Below are 10,325 nucleotides of genomic sequence, written 5' to 3'. Positions count from 1 at the left end.
ACAGACAGTGTTCATTGTTACCGGAAAGAATGTTAATTGATATGACGACAGAGAGTGTTCATTGTTACCGGAAAGAATGTTTATTGTTATGACAGAGAGTGTTCATTGTTACCGGAAAGAATGTTAATTGTTATGACAGAAAGTGTTCATTGTTACCGGAAAGAATGTTAATTGTTATGACAGAAAGTGTTCATTGTTACCGGAAAGAATGTTAATTGTTATGACAGGGAGTGTTCATTGTTACCGGAAAGAAAGTTCATTGTTATGACAGGGAGTGTTTATTGTTACCGGAAAGAAAGTTAACTGTTATGGGGGAGAGCATTCATTTTTAAGGTAGAATGAGGTCATTGTTAAGGCAGAGAGTGTGCATTGTTATAGAAGGGAGTGTTCATTGTTCTTTGAAGAAGGAATTAATTGATTATAGTAGAGAATGTTAATTATAATGATTGAGAATGTTCGTGGTGATAATAGTGATTATCAATGTTTATAGTACAGTATGTTCATGGTGATGATAGTGATTATCAATGTTTATAGTAGAGAATGTACATGGTGATGATAGTGATTATCAATGTTTAAAGTAGAGTATGTTCGTGGTGAGGATAGTGATTATCAATGTTTACAGTAGAGTATGTTCATGGTGATGATAGTGATTATCAATGTTTATAGTAGAGAATTTACATGGTGATGATAGTGATTATCAATGTTTAAAGTAGAGAATGTTCGTGGTGATGATAGTGAGTATCATTGTTTATAGTAGAGAATGTTCATGGTGATGATAGTGATTATCAATGTTTATAGTAGAGTATGTTCATGGTGATGATTGTGATTATCAATGTTTATAGTAGAGTAGGTTCATGGTGATGATAGTGATTATCAATGTTTAGTATCATTGTTTATAGTAGAGAATGTTCATGGTGATGATATTGATTATCAATGTTTATAGTAGAGAATGTTCGTGGTGATGATAGTGATTATTAATGTTTACAGTAGAGTATGTTCATGGTGATGATAGTGATTATCAATGGTTAAAGTAGAGAATGTTCGTGGTGATGATAGTGATTATCATTGTTTATAGTAGAGAATGTTCATGGGGATGATAGTGATTATCAATGTTTATAGTAGAGCAATGTTCTTGGTGATGATAGTGAGTATCAATGTTTATAGTAGAGTATGTTCATGGGGATGATAGTGATTATCAATGTTTAAAGTAGAGTATGTTCATGGTGATGATAGTGATTATCCATGTTTATAGTAGAGTATGTTCATGGTGATGATAGTGATTATCATGTTCTTGGTGATGATAGTGAGTATCAATGTTTATAGTAGAGTATGTTCATGGGGATGATAGTGATTATCAATGTTTAAAGTAGAGTATGTTCATGGTGATGATAGTGATTATCAATGTATATAGTTGAGAATGTTCATGGTGATGATAGTGATTATCAATGTTTATAGTAGAGAAATGTTCTTGGTGATGATAGTGAGTATCAATGTTTATAGTAGAGAATGTTCATGGTGATGATAGTGATTATCAATGTTTATAGTAGAGAAATGTTCTTGGTGATGATAGTGAGTATCAATGTTTATAGTAGAGAATGTTCATGGTGATGATAGTGAGTATCAATGTTTATAGTAGAGAATGTTCATGGTGATGATTGTGATTATCAATGTTTATAGTAGAGAATGTTCGTGGTGATGATTGTGATTATCAATGTTTATAGTAGAGAATGTTCGTGGTTATGAAAGTGATTATCAATGTTTATAGTAGAGAATGTTCGTGGTGATCATAGTGATTATCAATGTTTATAGTAGAGAATGTTCGTGGTTATGATAGTGTTTTTTATAGTAGAGTATGTTCATGGTGATGATAGTGAGTAGCAATGTTTATAGTAGAGTATGTTCATGGTGATGATAGTGAGTAGCAATGTTTATAGTGGAGTATGTTCATGGTGATGATAGTGATTATCAATGTTTAAAGTAGAGTATGTTCATGGTGATGATAGTGATTATCAATGTTTATAACAGAGTATGTTCATGGTGATGATAGTGATTATCAATGTTTATAGTAGAGTATGTTCATAATGATGATAGTGATTATCAATGTTTACAGTAGAGAATGTTCGTGGTTATGATAGTGTTTATCAATGTTTATAACAGAGTATGTTCATGGTGATTATAGTGATTATCAATGTTTATAGTAGCGAATGTTCGTGGTTATGATAGTGATTATCAATGTTTATAGTAGCGAATGTTCGTGGTTATGATAGTGATTATCAATGTTTATATTAGGGTATGTTCATGGTGATGGATGATAGTGATTATCAATGTTTACAGTAGAGAATGTTCATAGTGATGATAGTGATTATCAATGTTTATAGTAGAGTATGTTCATAATGATGATAGTGATTATCAATGTTTATATTAGGGTATGTTCATGGTGATGATAGTGATTATCATTGTTTATAGTAGAGTATGTTCATGGTGATGATAGTGGTTATCAATGTTTATAGTAGAGAATGTTCATGGTGATGATAGTGATTATCATCACCATGAACATACCCTAATATAAACATTGATAATCACTATCATCACCATTAACATTCTCTACTATAAACATTGATAACCACTATCATCACCATGAACATACTCTACTATAAACGTTGATAAACACTATCATAACCATGAACATACTCTACTATAAACATTGATACTCACTATCATCACGACGATCATTCTCAACTGTAAACATTGATAATCACTATCATCGCCATGAACATACTCTACTATAAACATTGATAAACACTATCATAATCATGAACATACTCTACTATAAACATTGATAAACACTATCATAACCACGAACATTCTCTACTATAAACATTGATACTCACTATCATCACCACGAACATTCTCTGCTGTAAACATTGATAATCACTATCATCACCATGAACATACTTTACTATAAACATTGATAATCACTATCATCACCACGAACATTCTCTACTATAAACATTGATACTCACTATCATCACGACGATCATTCTCAACTGTAAACATTGATAATCACTATCATCGCCATGAACATACTCTACTATAAACATTGATACTCACTATCATCACGACGATCATTCTCAACTGTAAACATTGATAATCACTATCATCACCATGAACATACGCTAATATAAACATTGATAATCACTATCATCATTATGAACATACTCTAATATAAACATTGATAATCACTATCATCACCATGAACATACGCTAATATAAACATTGATAATCACTATCATCACCATCAACATTCTCTACTATAAACATTGATAACCACTATCAACACCATGAACATACTCTACTATAAACAATGATAGTGATTATCATTGTTTATAGTAGAGTATGTTCATGGTGTTGATAGTGGTTATCAATGTTTATAGTAGAGAATGTTCATGGTGATGATTGTGATTATCAATGTTTATAGTAGAGTATGTTCATGGTTATGATAGTGTTTATCAATGTTTATAGTAGAGTATGTTCATGGTGATGATAGTGATTATCAATGTTTACAGTTGAGAATGATCGTGGTGATGATAGTGAGTATCAATGTTTATAGTAGAGAATGTTCGTGGTGATGATTGTGATTATCAATGTTTACAGTAGAGTATGTTCGTGGTTATGATAGTGTTTATCAATGTTTATAGTAGAGAATGTTCGTGGTGATGATTGTGATTATCAATGTTTATAGTAGAGAATGTTCGTGGTGATGATAGTGATTATCAATGTTGACAGTAGAGTATGTTCATGGGGATGATAGTGATTATCAATGTTTATAGTAGAGAATGTTCGCGGTGATGATAGTGATTATCAATGTTTACAGTAGAGAATGTTCATGGTGATGATTGTGATTATCAATGTTTATAGTAGAGAATGTTCGTGGTGATGATAGTTAGTATCAATGTTTATAGTAGAGTATGTTCATGGTGATGATAGTGAGTATCAATGTTTATAGTAGAGAATGTTCATGGTGATACTAGTGAGTATCAATGTTTATAGTAGAGAATGTTCATAGTGATGATAGTGATTATCAATGTTTATAGTACAGTATGTTCATGGTGATGATAGTAATTATCAATGTTTATAGTAGAGTATGTTCATGATGATGATAGTGAGTATCAATGTTTATAGAAGAGAATGTTCATGGTGATACTAGTGAGTATCAATGTTTATAGTAGAGAATGTTCGTGGTGATGATTGTGATTATGAATGTTTATAGTAGAGAATGTTCGTGGTGATGATTGTGATTATCAATGTTTACCGTAGAGAATGTTCATGGTGATGATTGTGATTATCAATGTTTATAGTAGAGAATGATCGTGGTGATGATAGTGATTATCAATGTTTATAGTAGAGTATGTTCATAGTGATGATAGTGATTATCAATGTTTATAGTAGAGTATGTTCATTTTCGATTGTTAATTGTTGTGACAGAGAGTGTTCATTGCCAGGGAAAAAGAGTCTCCAATGTTAATAGTAGAGATTGTACAATTTTTCGATAGTTCTTTATCATGGTTGAAAATATTCATTGTGAAAGCAGGGAATGTTCAGTTTCATTGAAGAGAGTGTTCATTATAACAGTAGAGAGTGTTCATTATAACAGTAGAGAGTGTTCATTATAACAGTAGAGAGTGTTCATTATAACAGTAGAGAGTGTTCATTATAACAGTAGAGAGTGTTCATTATAACAGTAGAGAGTGTTCATTATAACAGTAGAGAGTGTTCATTATAACAGTAGAGAGTGTTCATTATAACAGTAGAGAGTGTTCATTATAACAGTAGAGAGTGTTCATTATAACAGTAGAGAGTGTTCATTATAACAGTAGAGAGTGTTCATTATAACAGTAGAGAGTGTTCATTATAACAGTAGAGAGTGTTCATTATAACAGTAGAGAGTGTTCATTATAACAGTAGAGAGTGTTCATTATAACAGTAGAGAGTGTTCATTATAACAGTAGAGAGTGTTCATTATAACAGTAGAGAGTGAATCTTAGTATAGTTAAGAGTGTGCATCGTTTGTTGAAAAGGGTGATATTAGATACTGATAATTAAAGGTGACTTTAGGTCAAGGCCGTATTCCACGATACACTTAGGATGTTTTTAGAAATATAAGAACTAGATGTTTTCTTCCGATTGTGACTTTAGCAGAGTAAAATTCATGGATTTAAGGTACAGGAAAGATTGACGTCAAGTGATGTAATTCAAATGACAAACTTTGTAAAATATATAGTGAAGCTTTGCAGAGTAGTTTTCAGGCTTTGTATTTTATCTTTTGAGTTGGTAATTGATTATTAATTCCTTTTACTTTGTTGAATAACAAGATAAGGCTTCGTGTTGGATTAGACAGATTCTTTGCATGCTTGAATCGTTACCTTTTGAGGCTGACGTACGTACAACCTGGAATGCAGGTCACATGTCTGAGTGTCTACGTAAGTGCACAGACGACTGTGCTGACAACAGATGTTCCAAATAGGTCGTGTCTTTATATCATATGTGTGTTCTATTGTATTTTCATCTTTTCATAGCTAAACTGCCGTTTAATACCGCGTTAAAGGGAACAGTGTTTCAAAAGCGTCATTCAACACCATTGAAAAATGCTTTGAATATCAAATCATGTTAATGGAAATATTGTTTTGATTATTAACATTGAATTCGTCCAAAGATGAATGCGATAGTTTATGTTTTTGTTGATACCTCCCAAAATAAACATATGACGTACTAAAACATTCAAATTGTTGTCATAAACATAAAAACCATAACCAATTATATAACTAAGTGAAATATTGTTGTTGTTGCTGTTGCTATTGTTGTTGTTGTTGTTGTTGCTATTGTTGTTATTGTTGTTGTTAGTGATATACACCTCAGTCTATTAGACCTAAAATACACGTATAATCAGCAAATACTCTCCATGTAGTTTAACAGCAGTTCGTATACACACGAAACGAAACACAAGCATGGAAATTTACTCGTGACATTTTTAACTCTAACAAAACACAGTATGTAAATTTAACGCATACAGGTAGCATATGTTTGTAACATGAACGCTTCGATTCAGTAGAAACATGTTCGACAAGGCGGTTTATATGTAAAAATGCAGTAGTTATGTTTGGTACCAAATAAAGACAGAGTGCCCACGCTTGGATAACTTTAAAACTTAACGTGTCTATGACGACATCAAACTTTATTCCTACACTGCACTCCAAAGACATTTCCATTTGCATTTAAATTTTTAATTTCGAAAATTGAATTTGTCCTCCATGGAAATATTTCAGATCCTAGTTAGCTAATACCAAACAGAGACTCCGGTTTATCAAAAACGCTTATCTTCTGAAGTCAAAAGGACATAAATCACGTGATATAACAATCAAAGTAATTATCTTAGAATAGAAATGCATATTTTAAATAAACATCTACGAGTATTATATATAATAAATATTTTAGTTGGTTTATATCATGGCTGATGATGCAGAAACATTCAGACACATTAATGACTCGAAGCAACAGCCAAAATAATTGTATGATTTTTTTTTTTACTGAGGTTATAATACATAAGAAGGTTTCATTAAAAAAGACGCAATAGGGCCAAACGGAAATATTAAGAAGCAGTAATCACGTGAAATCACAATCATATTACTTATCCGAGAGGAAAGTATCGAAGTTTCAACATATCAGCTGGTTTTATTCAAGGAGACGCACTTAGAAATATTTCCGGCCGACAAATAATTTAAACGGCTTTCTACTTCAATGATTTTTTTTAACATAACACAGATAAGCTTAATGGTTTCTTGAGCTAATCGAAATTTGAAAATGGATTTACTATATCTGTTATTTTAAATGGCATTTTAAAACATATTCTCAGAATAAGATCTGTCAGAGTTTATCAAAAATGATGCAATCATACACAATTGGTTTGAAAATGATATTATTAAATAGTTTATTCATTACGATAACACTTTGATAAATTATTCAGGTATGATAAGCTTTTGAAGCGTTTATTTGCAATGTGTATGTTTCTAAATTTTACATTGGAAGTTGACAAGGAGACCTTCTTAGACTGAGAGTACCTTTGATGTTGTTGTTAGACCCCCCCCCNCCACCACCACCACACACCACACACACACACACACACACACACACACACCGTGGCATATTGCCTTATAAGAAGTTTTGTCCTAATGTTTGACCTGTATTAATGCAGAATTCGTCTATCGTGTAATAGTAGCTTATACCAAATATGGGACATGCCACTTATAAACTGAAATACGAGGTAATATATGGAAGATCATTGGTAGCATCGATCACGCGAGATTTTTGTTTATTTCGAGACCTCATTCAATAAAATATTTTAAGTCCTGTTTCCCCCTCAGAACACAACGATGTTCATTATTTATAAGCTCAGACATTCTCGACTTTAAATTTTCACAATTCTGTTTGAATTCCAGTCGGATTATTTTTCATAAACACGGCCAAATAACAGAGAATATGACAGCTAGGTGAAATATACACCAGATACCTATGAATCTCAACAAGACATAATTAACACTTTACGAAAAAAAAGTAATATCTTTATGATTTTTAAACTACACGGGATATCATTCTTTTCGTCGTAACCGGAGTGAGTTTGCTGCCTGTATGATCATCCATAGTAGCCGACCCTTGATTGCATCAGCCTCGGCTAGCCGCCATTCATAAACTGGGTAAGACTAGTTTATGGCGGTGAGAACGTTAGAGCGGAACTGTCATAGTGGGCGCCGACAAATGTAAGTGTGTGTACAGCACATTGATTGTTGTATACATCACGTGATCGAATGATTCAGATTGTTGTGTTTTTCCTTTTCACTACAAGTATGTGTTTATTAAGTGTAGACTTAGCATTCCTTGATAATGACAAACTATGTATTGAGTAGGTGTTCATTAAATTGAAAATTTGTATACGTTTATTATTAACGATTTCGATTGTTATGAAGCTATAAGCAGATCTTTTAAACTCGGTGAACTCAAACGAATATAGAAATGTCAACACACAAAGGCATATCATTAACTCAAAATTCGATACGAAGAGACAAAAAAAGTAATCGATAAATTGGGAAACCAAAACAAAAGTCCGAAGGCAGTACCAGGCCCTGGAATCACAACTTCTTCATTTTTAAAAGAACACTTTCATTTCTTAAAATTAAATCGATTTATATTAAAGGACCATATTTCCTCTTGTATGTTTGTCCGATTAGAATGTTTTCATGGACAGTGTTATTTTGTAGGCATCTTTTGTTAAGTATATCTCCCATTCGAATTGTGTTAGTACTGGTAGCTCTTCCAATACTTTCTTGTCCTTACCGTAACTATTAAAACGTTCAAGGATGTCTTCATGAAAATATTTGATATCTGCATCGTCCATAGAAGATGTGCAGTGCACCGCAATTCAATAAGGTCACTATGACATTAACCTCAAATTAAAAGGTCAAATAAGTGCAAACTTTTCAGTACATCTAATCCGGGCCATACCTTTTACACCGTTAAGATACCTTGTTGAATCTTGCACTATACCTACATAACCCAGATTGAGGTGCAGTAAACTGGCATAAGGTCACTACGATACTGATTTTAAGGTCAAAAGCCAAATAAGAGCTAACTTTACAGTTGAAACTTTTGAACTGTTAGGACACCGTAACCTTCCGCCTCATAACGTTTTAATTGTATTAACTCATATATGCATTTTATGATTTATCAGTAGGCATTTCCCTGGTGTGCTTAAGTGATGAAGCTGACCGATACGTTTATAATTCTAAAATAATGTGTAACTGAAGTGTAATAGTACTGACTTCTCTAGGTTTGTTTTAATACATGACAAGTTAGTTCCACACCAACTGTGGAAATTATGTAAAGAGTTCCCATGAAATAGAGAAGCTGTTTATTACATAATGAAATTAATTGTTACCATGAGGTGGTTGGCTCATAATGATATAAAGATGTTGCCATCCACATAGTCTTGCAGTGTAGTTCTACGGACGAATTAAGGGACGAATTATGGTGTTATATCATTAATATTAGCGATATATTGTTCAGTGTATATTTGCACGACTTAAACAAAAGTCAATTATTTCATGTTCTGATCGGGGGGAATTTTTCTTACAATTTGTCTAACTCAGACCTATAAGAGTTCTGTATGACGTCTTTTAAATTATTTTTTCGAATGATAATATCATATTACAAATGACACATTTACTATATCTATGCTGATTATTGTCAAATAATCAAAAGGGCCCGATACTGCTAGCTTAAATTATATGCCCTAATAATTATGTTAACAACATAAATTTATTGTAATATATTTGTATAATAATTTTGATAATTGATGTTTATTTGATGATTGTATTGTGATGTTCTATCATTATAATCTTCATTCTGGAGGAAATAAAGGAGTATATAGTTAGTTATGTAAACATTAAAATAACGATACCTTTGTACTCTTTCAATGTCCATGTATGTATATATGTTGATTGATTCTTATATGTATTTATTCTGTTTATGTAATCTTCATTTTGGAGGAAATAAAGAGAATAATTATAGCCGACAAGAACTTTCTAGAGTCGGTGTCATTTCCATGAAAACTATGCAATTAATTATCCTTTATGATATCATACATTGATACATATTCAAGGTAAAATATTTTGCATAAGGGAAGTAACTCGTACAGAAATGTGTTTTTATTGAGCTTAATATTGCATTATCAAACTTGACAGATATATATTTCATTGTTGACTAGTGCACCATAGTAGGTTTTCGTGAGCGAGAGAGTAACACCAACGAGTTAACCTTGATTAAGTTTTCAAAGTAATAGTGTAGCTGCGAAATATTTTTTTATAAATGATATTCAAAATAAAAGCTATCTGAATATCATTGATTACTTAATTCTTTATTTTATAACCATGCATTGTGTAGATATTAGATACAGAAATATGTTTGCATCGTTGATCTTCAACACAAAAATATTGCATTGAAGTTTTATGGTAAAAAAACGTTTCTTTTCGAATTTAACGATACATTTTTTACTTTTTATATGACCGCAAATATATTGGATAAATCCTTTACACGTGACTTGTTTTCAAAAGTTTGGATGTTTTGCTTCTCCGCTGATCAAGGAAAGTGACTTTCACTTTATATATGTATTATTCGAATTGTATTTAGTAGTTAAATGACTAAATAAAAATATCTTTTAAATGTTATGTGATGGAATTTTGATTTGATCTTAAGACTTATATTGACCGCCAACGCAA

The sequence above is a fragment of the Mizuhopecten yessoensis genome, unplaced genomic scaffold (genome assembly GCF_002113885.1).
Source record: "Mizuhopecten yessoensis strain PY_sf001 unplaced genomic scaffold, ASM211388v2 scaffold3961, whole genome shotgun sequence".
NCBI lineage: Eukaryota > Metazoa > Mollusca > Bivalvia > Pectinida > Pectinidae > Mizuhopecten > Mizuhopecten yessoensis.
Note: the sequence above shows the minus strand (reverse complement) of the source record.